At 42.3% G+C, this 14327-nt stretch overlaps 1 pseudogene; it reads right to left on the bottom strand.

Moving 5' to 3' along the window:
* The window catches only part of LOC119308567, a 36671-nt pseudogene that overhangs the window by 16324 nt on the left and 6020 nt on the right, over window positions 1–14327 (bottom strand).

The following is a 14327-nucleotide window of genomic DNA, read 5'->3' on the forward strand; positions in this document are numbered from 1 at the left end:
CCGCCGAACCGAAAGGGGCTCGGTCCGCCGGTCCCCATAGGTATTCGTGGATCAGTTTCCCCGACATTTAGTCTGAGGCAGGCTCTGTATTGGGCTTAATTTGGGGTTCTTTAAGTAGCCTGTTAGTATGGCTTGATAACTTTCAGTTCTTGTCGATAAAGTGTTAAGGGGTCTATCTGAGGTAGCAACAAATTTTATTCCATGTCTAATACCTCCTCCGTTCCTAAATATAAGTCTTTGTAGAGATTCCACTATGAACCACATACGGATGTATATAGATGCATTTTAAGTGTAGATTTATTCATTTTGTTCCGTATGTAGTCCATCTAGTGAAATCACTACAAAGACTTATATTTAGGAACGGAGGGAGTAGTTAACTTATTCCATGGCTACTTCCAATTATTTCAGTATAAGGCGAACAAATGCTTCACAGTTCCATTGCACTTGGCTACTTCATGTTTGATTTAATCAGAAATGATTTCTGACATTCTTATCCAATGCATCACCTTATAATACTACATATGATAGATCTACATTGGATTAAATATACCTGGAAAGTTACCATTTCTATTACTTCCTCTGTTCACTTTTATAAAACGTTTTAGACAATTCAGACAGTGCCCAAAACAGTTCAAAGCTAGCTCTCCAAAATGTCTCATAAAAACGAACGGAGGGAGTAATAATTTTTTTATTTCTTGATGCCTAGAATGAGAATCCTGGAGAGGGATATATATGTAAAGTAGTTACCTCATCAAATGCCTCAAATATATCGATACTTGGTTGGTGAATGGTGCACACAACCGTTCGACCTGTGTCTGCAACATTCTTCACTGCACGCATGACAATAGCAGCTGCCCTTGCATCCAAGCCTGATGTTGGCTCGTCCATAAATATGATTGAGGGGTTAGACACGAGCTCGACTGCAATCGTGAGCCGTTTCCTTTGCTCTGTTGATAGTCCATTTACCCCTGGTATTCCGACCAAAGAATCTCTAATTTCGTTCAACTCAATTGTTTCAAGAACTTCGTTCACAAAATCCTGAGAGGGAAAGGAATACGGGTGAGCTCACATATTTGTCTCAACTGTTCCAACCACATATGAGGCTAGGATACAAGAATGCAAACCCCGTACACTACACATTTATTCTTTTTATATAGATTCGCGTATTTGTAGCTTTACTTTCGTTAGAGATATTGAATTCATGCTCCAACTAGTTACTCCAAAAGTCCAAACTGACGGAGTAAGGCAGGCAATGTATTTTCAGCACTCCCCCTCGCGTCTAGGCTCCTTTAGGCCTTAGACATGGGATCGATGTGGGCCACAAATATATTTTTTAGTACTGCATTGGCAGGGTCTTGAACTCGAGACCTCTTGGCTCCAATACCATATTGTATTTTTAACAAGAGAGATAACTATAGCTCACATTTCTTGCTTTTGCATCAACTTCTGGTGGAAGGCGCAACCAGGCTGAATATGCAACCGATTCACCCACTGTGATCTGTGGGGAATGGACATCAGTTTGTTCACAGTAGCCTGATATCCTAGCAAAAGTCTGCTGAATTTTAGGATAGCCTCCTATTCTTACATCCCCTTCAATAACACCACCAGTTTTCCTTCCAGAAAGAACATCAAGGAGTGTTGTTTTTCCCGCTCCAGTAACCCCCATGAGTGCCGAGAGAACCCCTGGCTGGAACGCTCCTGTGATATTGTGGAGTAGCTGTAGTTTCTTTTCCATGTAACCATGCTCCCTCATTTCCTGCAATGAAGAAAAACTTAGTTATCAGTGATCAGCCCTTGGTATGGCTCTAAGTTCTCCAGTCATGCTTTCACAGATGTTCTAGCTATATTTGAATTACCGCAGGGGTGTCTACATAGTAGTTGACATCCTGGAATGATATTATAAGGGGCATGAAAGGCAATACCATCCTCCCTGCACAAGATTTAATTATTGAAGTCAAACTAAGATTATATCCCATTGACAGTATTGTGCGGTGTAGAATTCAACTAACCGGTCCTATTTGGTGACAAAACAGTCTCTGCTTGTAACTTAGGCATCATATTTTCCATGTTGTTATCTTGGTCTCCTCCATCAAATCTGGTAAGCTTATTGCGAGAGATAATAGCTCGAGAAGTTCCTGGAACTGACAGGCTCATAGGAGGTTAGAATAGGTTGCATATCTAACCAGAGCAAACAGTATGTTCTTCTGAATGAAACTATTTTTGCTCCATTTCCACTATTTTTTACTTCTCCAGCAACACTGTTACACTAGAAAATTATAGTATTTAAGTTGTTTAGCCTAATGCAATATCGGCCATGTCACACTTACCCTTTTTAATGGTCAAGCCTATGGCGAAGCCTACATTGAACAACAAAGTAAACCCAAGCAATGCTCCAATTGAGATCCAGTAAAAATAGCTGGAGAAGTCTAGCCCTTGATCCATTAGGATCCTCCTTCCAAGTGCTACACCAGATATCTTGATCTATCAACATAGAAATTTTAGTATCCTTTGATATTACATGTTTCTTCAATTAATTCATACTTGGTATGCCAAAGCGTATCTCCAACCATCTTTGTGCCAAAAACTCATTTCCAGTTAAGCCTATTTCACCATATGACAATGGAGAAAGCCAAAATCCCCACTTTAGCCAATTAGGCATAAATGCTGGAGCAATGCGGCACTGAAAATGTTAGCGATGCTTGTTTAATAATTGAGAACAACCTACGTTTGCAAGAAATTAGGACTCGTCTCTTGTTAGCAATATGAAATGGGAGAGTTTTCTTTTTGTGGGAAGAAAATAAGGGAGTGTCTTACAGCGAGGAATTATGAAACCCCCAAACAGAAGGGTCGCTAGAAATGCCATTGTACCACCGACTGAACCAGCCACCATTGTTTGACAGTATGAGGCCACACATCGAAACATTGATAATGTTACTGTGTGGATGAGGAAGAGGACGAGGAGTTGACAGAAGAACCTAAACACAAGAATCGTGCGTGTTACCACAAAGCAAGTATTGCAGCTGAAAAACCTAAGTTTTGCTGAAAGAAAGTCTAAAAGAAAAGTAAATATAGTGTTAGATAAGGGATTTTCATGTTTGACTACAGTACACCAGATCACAGCAAAACCAATATAAACAATGTTGTATTTTGGACTATTTTCACTGGCAAGAATCTTTATTTTTCACTGGGTGATTATACTCCACATCTGAATGACACGAGTTGGGTGAATGGTAATAATTCCTCAATGGGAATGTTGTTGTAGTTGAATTAGTGCTCCCATCCCACGAGGTAATTAGTTTCTACAACATAATTATAACTTTACCTGGATGCTTCCGGGGTATAGCCAATCAGGTAGTAGGATATTGTTGTCCAAGCTATTGACTCAACTAAAGAGACTGGAATCTTTAGGATAAAAGATGGTATTGCATAAGCCCATGCAGGATAGAAGTAGTCATCTCTCTGTTTGTAGAAGACTGGCAGTCTGTTAATTGCCATGGCCAGCTCAGGGAATCCATTCACCATCAGCAGCAGGAGTGCATAGAAGAGTGAACCCATATAATAGTTAGCATGAATTCTGTCAACACCCATACGTGTGCGCAGAAATACTGTCCCAGTAATAACAGCAAGTAATCCAAGCTGCAGTGCACAAATACGTACGTTAGCTTATGGAGGGCATGTTGAGAAAAGTGCAACATGACATAGCTGTAAATTCCATCGATTTTGATAATGAAAACTGTAACAAATAATACTACCAAAAAACCTATAGCTGTGGCGCTAGTGTAGGTAATGATATAAGCACACGAGCATTTGAAGTCCTGAAATTGCACACTGAGTAGGAACTGAATGTAGAATAAGATGCTGACATACTGGGAAAGTTCCCTCTGTAGACTTCTATATGGTCAGAGAGTTCAATGTTTTCAGTGTGTAGAAGAAAGTACTGCAAGATGGCTAGTCCATGTACCCTAATGGCCTAATCCTATCATATTTCGCATTTGAACACAACAAGAGCTACATACGACATCAATCTTTACCTTTATTGTCTACTCCCTCCGTTCCAAATTATTTGAAGTTCGAGGTTTGTCCTAAGCCAAACTTCTTTATGGTATGAAAACATATTTTATGATGAATCTACTGAAACTAATTTGGTGCTGTCGATGTTGGTATATTTTTCATATAGGCTTGGTCGAACTTAAAGAAGTTTGAATTAGGATAAACCTAAAACTTCAAGTTATTTCGAACCGAGGAGGTACTATATATATTAATGCTGCAGTTCACTTGAGAGTTGAAAGTGTAACACAGATCTCAAGTCAACTTTTAGTGCGAAAGCTTTATTGCGACCTGTAAACCTCCATAGTAACACAAGAAGTTTATTACATCACATTGCTTCTAGGTTTTGCTATATTTCGATCGGTAACTAATACTGAGCATAATGCATGTAATTTGAGGATTCTGCATTTACAGACTAGAACACTTACACTGTAAAACTAGGCACAAAATTTACATGCATCAATTACATTTTTTCCCCAAAATATAGCTTCAATTTGCTTACCTGAATGGATTTTGATATGTAGATGAAGGCATTCCTTTTCATAAGAAGGAGCTCCCGTGCAAAACATGCCTTGAGTAGATCCCACTTGGATAATGAGTAGATACTGAAGGACAGCGCATTCTTATGTCCTTTAGATTCGTCATACGGCTTCGAAAGCTCCGCAGCAAGATTCTGACCACTTTGAGATGCTTTAAACTTATCACAGAATTGATCAACTGTAACAAAATTATATCCTTCTTCGGTGTGGCTCCAGTATTGTTGCTGATCTTTTTTTGACAGGACCTATGTAATACATAAGTTGTTAAGAGTGGACTACCTTATGATTGTAAGAAAGAGTACAAATAAGTTGTTTAATTTCATTGAATTCACATCAAAACTGTAGGAATAAATCTTACACTTTGTTAGATGACAAGGTGAACCATGCTTACATGACCTCCTAGATGCTATTGATGCTTAGTTTGACATGAGCAATTCAGACTATGTAAATTAGTATATTTTGCTAAATACCTCTTGAAGGAAGTCAGCGCTCCCTTTTCTTTCGGGGCATTTAAAGCCACATGATTCAAAGAAACTCATAATGTAGCCCTTAGGACCATGGTATACGATTTGTCCTTCAGCCATCAAGATAATATCATCAAAAAGTTCGTAAGTCTCTGGTGCTGGTTGAAGGAGTGAGACCAGTATGGTAGACTCTGATATATGAGCTAGCTGTTGGAGACAAGAAACAATTTAGAAGGTGGTAGAACTGTCCAGCCCAGTTGATATTTCATCCATGAAGAGCGCTTTTGATGGTCCTACTATCATCTCTCCTGCTTGTAAGAAATTTTTACAAGTGAAGAAATATTAAGCATCCAGTATCGAATAATTTATGCTATTATTTATCCTATATAGACAAAATTGAGGTTGGGATTACATAAACTGAACATAACACATTACTAGCTACATTCTAAAAAGTAGAGAAAAATCATGCTAAGTTGATTCGTTCAGGCTTGTGTGCTCACAACAGAAATTTATTGTTTACCATAACCCTGTTGTTACCTTTGCTGTGGCGAGAGCTTCATATTGCTTCATGGTAATAATAAAGTACAAAAAGCATCAACAAAATAAATTAGCCAACAGAAAAGGTGTGTACCTCCCATTATGCAGTTAAGGAATTTTAGTCAATGAATTGCACAGTTATTTATTTATTTATCTCACAAAAATATCATTTACAAGATTCCAGTTGAGATAATAAAACCATCGTGAAAATGTCGTAGGCATTGTAGATTCACCTGTGGTTAGTCTTTTCTTCTCACCGCCTGAAATGCCTCTTCTCATGGCATCTCCTACTAGTACATCAGCGCATATGTCAAGTCCCATTATCTGCGAAGCAAGAATAGATTATGCACACGAAAAACATTGTGCACTGGAACCAGTGAATTATTCTTTGAACATTGTTTACCTTCATAATGTAGTCTGTTTGCATGCTTCTTTCTAAACCTTCCACAGATATTGCCTATAAAAAAAGTGCACAGCAATTATAAATGTTGTAGCCAAACTGAACTGGTCTGTACACACATGATATGCTTTGTTTTATCTTCAGAATCAATAGGAAAGAATCTCACTGAAAAATTATGATGGCACTTGGCAGAAAGATGTTGTTTATAGGTTTGATTCTATATTATCAGAGAAAGAGGTTCCAGTGGGCGCACTCAGATATGTTACAACATTATAGCAAAATTGGTCAGTATTTACCTTCATGTATGTATCTATGTTGGGGTCAGGGGTGATCCCAGCCTCCTTCTCCCTCCTAATGACTTCCTTCATGATTTCTATTATGTACAAGAAATTGTGAGCACTTGGTTTATTAGATAGAATGGGTAATTTGCTTCAATTAGTTAGTTGCCTGCTGTCCCTAAAAAACCTTTAGTTAACCAGGTCCCAGAAAAAGGAAAATACCTGCTCTGCTGCCAACACCCTGGAATCTTGCAGAGAAGTCGAGCGTCTCCCTGACAGTCATCTCAGGGACATGAAGATCATACTGGCCAATGTAAGCTGCTGTCTTCTCTGGAACAAAATCTTGCAGCTTGACACCATTGTAGTCAATTTCTCCTGTTACCTACGCACCCACACATGCATACTATGTGAGTAAAAAAAAGTATTGAAATACACGGCGCACAGTATTTTTCTCTGTTTTCTGTGTGCAGTTTCAACTCCGCCTATGTTGTCTCAACATAGCCGGTCCCAAGCCCGGGTAAAGGAGGAGGGTTGTGATAGGCTTGGCGAGCCAACGTAAAAACTCAGCCACTCTTATGGAGATGAAACCCAAAAGATTTTCGTTGGGGCGTAACCCTCTCAGCGACGCGCCACATCGGAACCCGGGTGTGGTGGAAAATGGGCAAGGGCCGGGCCGTCACCCCCCAGGTGGCGCGCCGTATCTTGATCCGGATACGGTGGCAAGTGAGCGAGGATCGGGTCGTCGCATCCTTAGTGGCGCGCTACATCGGCGCCCGGATGTAGTGGAAAATGAGCAAGGGTCTTCGCATTTGACTCGACGAGTGCGAAGGGTAAGGAAGCTAGCCGAGCCTAGGAGGATTCGCTTAGGTAGCTGGAACGTAGGGTCTCTGACACGGAAGCTTCGGGAGCTAGTTGATGCAGCGGTGAGGAGAGGTGTTGATATCCTTTGCGTCCAAGAAACCAAATGGAGAGGACAGAAGGCGAAGGAGGTGGAGGATACCGGCTTCAAGCTATGGTACACGGGGACGGCTGCAAACAGAAATGGCGTAGGCATCTTGATCAACAAGAGCCTCAAGTATGGAGTGGTAGACGTCAAGAGACGTGGGGACCGGATTATCCTGGTCAAGCTGGTAGTTGAGGACTTGGTTCTCAATGTTATCAGCGCGTATGCCCCGCAAGTAGGCCACAATGAGAACACCAAGAGGGAGTTCTGGGAAGGCCTGGAAGACATGGTTAGGAGTGTACCGATTGGTGAGAAGCTCTTCATAGGAGGAGACCTCAATGGCCACGTGGGTACATCTAACACAGGTTTTGAAGGGGCGCATGGGGGCTTTGGCTATGGCATCAGGAATCAAGAAGGAGAAGATGTCTTAAGCTTTGCTCTAGCCTACAACATGATTGTAGCCAACACCCTCTTTAGAAAGAGAGAATCACATCTGGTGACTTTTAGTAGTGGCCAACACTCTAGCCAGATTGATTTCATCCTCTCGAGAAGGGAACACAGGCGTGCGTGCCTAGACTGTAAGGTGATACCTGGAGAGAGTGTTGTACCCCAGCATAAGCTGGTGGTTGCTGACTTCCGCTTTCGGATTCGTGTCCAGCGGGATAGGCGGGCTAAAGTCCCTAGAACGAAGTGGTGGAAGCTCAAGGGGGAGGTAGCTCAGGCGTTCAAGGAGAGGGTCATTAAGGAGGGCCCTTGGGAGGAAGGAGGGGATGCGGACAATGTGTGGATGAAGATGGCGACTTGCATTCGTAAGGTGGCCTCAGAGGAGTTTGGAGTGTCCAGGGGAAGGAGAAGCGAAGATAAGGATACCTGGTGGTGGAATGATGATGTCCAGAAGGCGATTAAAGAGAAGAAAGATTGCTTTAGACGCCTATACCTGGATAGGAGTGCACACAACATAGAGAAGTACAAGATGGCGAAGAAGGCCGCAAAGCGAGCTGTTGGTGAAGCAAGGGGTCGGGCGTATGAGGACCTCTACCAACGGTTAGGCACGAAGGAAGGCGGAAGGGACATCTATAAGATGGCCAAGATCCGAGAGAGGAAGACGAGGGATATTGGCCAAGTCAAATGCATCAAGGACAGAGCAAGCCAACTCTTGGTGAAGGACGAGGAGATTAAGCATAGATGGCGGGAGTACTTCGACAAGCTGTTCAATGGGGAGAATGAAAGCTCTACCATTGAACTGGACGACTCTTTTGATGAGACCAGCATGCGTTTTGTGCGTCGAATCCAGGAGTCTGAGGTCAAGGAGGCTTTAAAAAGGATGAAGGGAGGCAAGGCGATGGGCCCGGATTGTATCCCCATTGAGGTGTGGAAAGGTCTCGGGGACATAGCGATAGTATGGCTAACCAGGCTTTTCAATCTCATTTTTCGGGCAAACAAGATGCCAGAAGAATGGAGACGGAGTATATTAGTACCAATCTTCAAGAACAAGGGGGATGTTCAGAGTTGTACTAATTACCGTGGAATTAAGCTGATGAGCCATACAATGAAGCTATGGGAGAGAGTCATTGAGCACCGCTTAAGAAGAATGACAAGCGTGACCAAAAACCAGTTTGGTTTCATGCCTGGGAGGTCGACCATGGAAGCCATTTTCTTGGTACGACAGCTTATGGAGAGATATAGGGAGCAAAAGGACTTGCATATGGTGTTCATTGACTTGGAGAAGGCCTATGATAAGATACCGCGGAATGTCATGTGGTGGGCCTTGGAGAAACACAAAGTCCCAGCAAAGTACATTACCCTCATCAAGGACATGTACGATAATGTTGTGACAAGTGTTCGAACAAGTGATGTCGACACTGATGACTTCCCGATTAAGATAGGACTGCATCAGGGGTCAGCTTTGAGCCCTTATCTTTTGGCATTGGTGATGGATGAGGTCACAAGGGATATACAAGGAGATATCCCATGGTGTATGCTCTTTGCGGATGATGTGGTGCTAGTTGACGATAGTCGGGCGGGGGTAAATAGGAAGTTAGAGTTATGGAGACAAACCTTGGAATCGAAAGGGTTTAGGCTTAGTAGGACTAAAACCGAGTACATGATGTGCGGTTTCAGTACTACTAGGTGTGAGGAGGAGGAGGTTAGCCTTGATGGTCAGGTGGTACCTCGGAAGGACACCTTTCGGTATTTGGGGTCAATGCTGCAGGAGGATGAGGGTATTGATGAAGATGTGAACCATCGGATCAAAGCCGGATGGATGAAGTGGCGCCAAGCTTCTGGCATTCTCTGTGACAAGAGAGTGCCACAAAAGCTAAAAGGCAAGTTCTACAGGACGGCGGTTCGACCCGCAATGTTGTATGGCGCTGAGTGTTGGCCGACTAAAAGGCGACATGTTCAACAGTTAGGTGTGGCGGAGATGCGTATGTTGAGATGGATGTGTGGCCACACGAGGAAGGATCGAGTCCGGAATGATGATATACGAGATAGAGTTGGGGTAGCACCAATTGAAGAGAAGCTTGTCCAACATCGTCTGAGATGGTTTGGGCATATCCAGCGCAGGCCTCCAGAAGCTCCAGTGCATAGCGGATGGCTAAAGCGTGCGGAGAATGTCAAGAGAGGGCGGGGTAGACCGAATTTGACATGGGAGGAGTCCGTTAAGAGAGACCTGAAGGATTGGGGTATCACCGAAGAGCTAGCTATGGACAGGGGTGCATGGAAGCTTGCTATCCATGTGCCAGAGCCATGAGTTGGTTGCGAGATCTTATGGGTTTCACCTCTAGCCTACCCCAACTTGCTTGGGACTAAAGGCTTTGTTGTTGTTGTTGTTGTTCTGTGTGCAGTTTCAGACCAAGACTGCGGAGTCCATACCCATTTATATGAATGACCAAGTACATGTGTCGATGGAAAAACATTGGGATACCTTGAGATTTTTGTTAAGCTTTCCAGCAAGTGCTAGCAAAAGGGTGGTTTTTCCACAGCCTGGGGGTCCAAGGAGAAGGGTCATCCTGCATGTGCACACCGATTCAGATTGGTGTTGCATTTGCATACTGATGATGAGGAAGGAAGGAAGCTCACCTGGAAGGTTTGAGGATGCCGGTGACATCTTTGAGGATGTGGATCCTTTCTTGGTTACGGTTGAAGCCGAGCATGGTGGTGAGCAGCTGCAGATGGCAACGGTGGCATTTGAGCGAGCAGGTGGCGAGTCGATCGAGTAATAGCACAGAAGAGAAGAGAAGAGCTGCGAGATGAAGGAATGAATTACGTACGGAGAGCGTGGAGATGGCGGAGTTGAGGAGCGTGGGGAGCGGCTTGCCATCGACGACCTGGCACTCGGCCTGGACGCGCAGGTTCCGCCACCGCACCTCCACCGTGGGCTGCCGCACGCCGACCCTGTCCATCCTGCGGCGCTGGTGGCGGAGCAGGCGGAGGTTGTCCTTGTGGATGTCGGCGATGAGGGTGTGCACCAGCTCCCGCCGGTCCGCCGCCCCCAGCCGGCACACGTCCACCGGCTCCAGCGGACGGGCGCCGTCGGCATTGGGGCTGGCATGGAAAGGGAGCGAGGTGTGGAGCCTGTCCCAGGTGGGCCGCCGCTCGATGGCCGCCCACTTGAGCTCCACCTCCTCGTCGTGGTGCTGCTCTGTGAGGGACAAGGAGGAGGTCGAGGAGAGCGCCTCCCTCAACGACGACGACGGCGGCAGCTGTAGCCTGCCGCTCGCAGCCGACGCCTTCTTCTCCGGATCATCCACTGCTATACCATCTTGTCCTTGTTCCTCCTCGCCCATCTCCACCTTGCTCATCACCTCCTCCTCCTAGCTGCCTCGATCGATCTAGCTCAGCTTCCTCGCCACCCTCCTCTGCTGAGTGCTGATGAACCAGCCAGCCAATCGGACTATATATTCTCTCTTTTCAACAACAAAAAAACTCGCTTGACTTATGGTGCCGTTGACTTTACTGAGCTCGAAATTTCTCCAAGTTATAAATCATAAATGTAGTAATGAATCTCTGCAGCTCTGCTTTGTCCACAAGGACAAGGCTACAGCGAGCACATGACTGAAGACAATAAAAAAAATGAGTCGATTGGCTCAGCGCTAAGGTCCCGCGATCAGTTTAGTCCATGATGAGTACGTATCTCATATCTACTAATAGAATGCCCGTGCGTTGTCACGGACCCTTTAATTTTTCCTTTCAATTGCACATATATGAATACAATGCACATTTCTGTGTCTACCACCCTCCATCTCTCTCTCTCCCATTCTCTCTCCTACCTTCTCTGAGTCTCACCCTGTCTCTCTTTTCTCTCACACGCTAAACCCTTTCCCTCGACTCAAAACTTAATTTTTGGCTCAACTCAATTTTGCTCAGTGTTAACGTTCGACAACTACAGTAAACATCCTAGAAGGTTAAACATTAAATTGAAATTTTAACCTTTATACAGGCTAAGATAACTTTTAGAACTTCTGGATCACACAAATTAATGATTATAATCTGTACAACAAACAAAAATGACTTGACATTGTAAACTTTTTAATCCATGGCTAGACTTACATGAGCACCATGGCGTTAGTTCTGATACTCATTCTTGCCTATATTATACTTTTGTTATTTCTAGAGAAGATATCCGCAACTAATAAGTAAAGATTTTAAAAAAAATTATCAAAATCACCGCATCATGGAAATGACATACACAGATGGACCGTGGGAAAAATAGTACTAAAAGACATGTACGCAAGAATTTCTTAGAGATTGATCATTGCATCGTGACAAGAGCTAACCTTGCCTAGACCGGCAAGATTCAAAGCAACAAGCCATAGATGTTTGGTTCATGCCAGACACTTCCCATGTTGGTGCCGCCGCCTAGCGTCCAAGCTTGCTTTCTTCACCTTTACTTTGTTCATGCCACCCCCCAATCCAATCAACAGATGAGTTGATTGCCCATCCGGCCACTTCTCTGTTTCCTGTCAAGCAACCATGGACGGTGTGTTGGAAAAACATCATAGAACATGTAAGCATCGCATCACTGGCATAGACCCTACAATTCAAGAGTCCAAAAATAAAATAGATGTTGTAAGACTACTTTCAAAATAAAAACTCTTAAATTCATCATAAAAAGGATTGATTGACTGGTTTTAATACTGCATGCGCAACCATGTGTGCATATGATTAAAGCACATGAGAGAAAATATCTCTTTGAACAAAAAACTTATATAGAACATTCCATGGTAGATGCCTGATAAAATGGAACAAACAAACCAATGAACTCCGATCTGATGAGAAGAAATAAACAAACAACCATTTCTAAAATGTAAAAGAAACTAACACTCTCGGTAAAAGAAACTAAAAGTTGCTGACAAGCATTACATGTATATAGAACAAAGATTTATTCACTCTAAATTTTACAGAAATTTGGCTCTTGTAGGAGGATGCTTTTTAGAACTTATTACTGGCCAACTAAATAACAATGCATTAAATAGCACACCGCACATATCCGCCTAGATAAATACACATGTGTTGGAGCGGAATAACAAAAAAATAGCTTAGCAATTTTGCACTGATCAAACAAATTTGGCATAATTCGGATATGTGTTGAATATGATGTCATGCATATTTTAATATTTAACATTTTGATGCTAAGACAAACAAATCTTTCATTTCTTATACACTATCTGATTGCAGATAACAACTACTCCTCTGCAAAGATGGAATGTGAAAAATAATGTGTGCCCTCTAACATGTAAGAAATAGCAACACTAAAATCACAATCTGAAGTTGCAAAGACACTTCAGAACAATGACTTGCGTGAAAACCACACACACACATTTACTCTTGACGATCAGGATATGGTAGCACATACCTTTCTCGTCTCCATACACTTCAGAAACTCTGCTATCAAGGAAAAGTAATTATGCCAATAGCATTCTACGTTTTTTGTACAAATTAGGCAATGGACATAAAGTGAATTTCCACCAAAAAAGGGAAGCACAATGCAATTAATGTCAATAATAAGCAATATATGCTCCCTCTACAACTTAGACAGACTGGAACATATTTTATACCAAAGACGGGAGGCCCAATCTCATACTCACTATGCAACGCTAAAGGTCATTAGTGTTCACCACAAGAGTTAATAACATTCCATCATACTAAAGATCATTTAGTTTATAACTGGCAACAGCGATGACAACACCAGTAGCCTTCCATGTGAACGCCTCAAAGACGTAACATTTTGTGGAGTGACTCAAGTATCTCGTTAATCAGGCAAACAACAATATTCCTTGCAAGAATTAAATATCAAGTTGCAAAATTTGTATTACCACGTTTGAATACTCAAGGCATATTATGTTACTGACATGGCTAGATAATTACCTAGTTTTCTCAACCTTAGCACAAAAATCAATGTAAGCTGTTTTTGAAACAATATGTACTAAATCATTAAACCAAGAATATATATTTCATTTTGCAAAAAAATAGACTTCAACTACATTTATCAATAAGTGACCCATGGCTTAACCAAGCTTTGTGGTAGTGTTGGAACCTGCATCGCAAACATGTGCATGGTAACAGCTCTCATTCAATGCAGGATATTGCAACAAAATAGAACAGATGCAAAGGTGCAGCGACGATAACTATCAGGCATCAAGTTCATGTCTTGCCCCGTGTTCGGCCAAGTCAATGCATTCCTAAGATTTTTCAGCCAACTTACATATGACGCCTTATAATTTTCTAGTCTATATCCCATATATAATCAACTTTACTATATCTCATATGTACCTTCTAACATGTAAGAAATTGTATAGCAAATCACAACCTGAATAAGGAAGTCATCAAGTACCAATAAATTGATAGAAACATGTGCATTTTAGTATTTTTAATTTCAAGAAAAGTTATCTAAAAATAATGTACATCTCATGTATAGCAGGCACTACTTCACTGCAAGTTTGCAATATGCTACAAATACACATACTGCGCAATTGGTATTCAATATGAAGAAAACAGGAAATCTTAAAACTGCTATGTACACGTACTGATTATGATTAACATCAGCTATATAGCTCATTGTAGAATGCAGTCTTGTTAAATTTGGAAGTAAGTCATGTGTTTGCATTTAAGAGCATA

This window comes from Triticum dicoccoides, chromosome 5B (genome assembly GCF_002162155.2).
Source record: "Triticum dicoccoides isolate Atlit2015 ecotype Zavitan chromosome 5B, WEW_v2.0, whole genome shotgun sequence".
In the NCBI taxonomy this organism is placed as follows: domain Eukaryota; kingdom Viridiplantae; phylum Streptophyta; class Magnoliopsida; order Poales; family Poaceae; genus Triticum; species Triticum dicoccoides.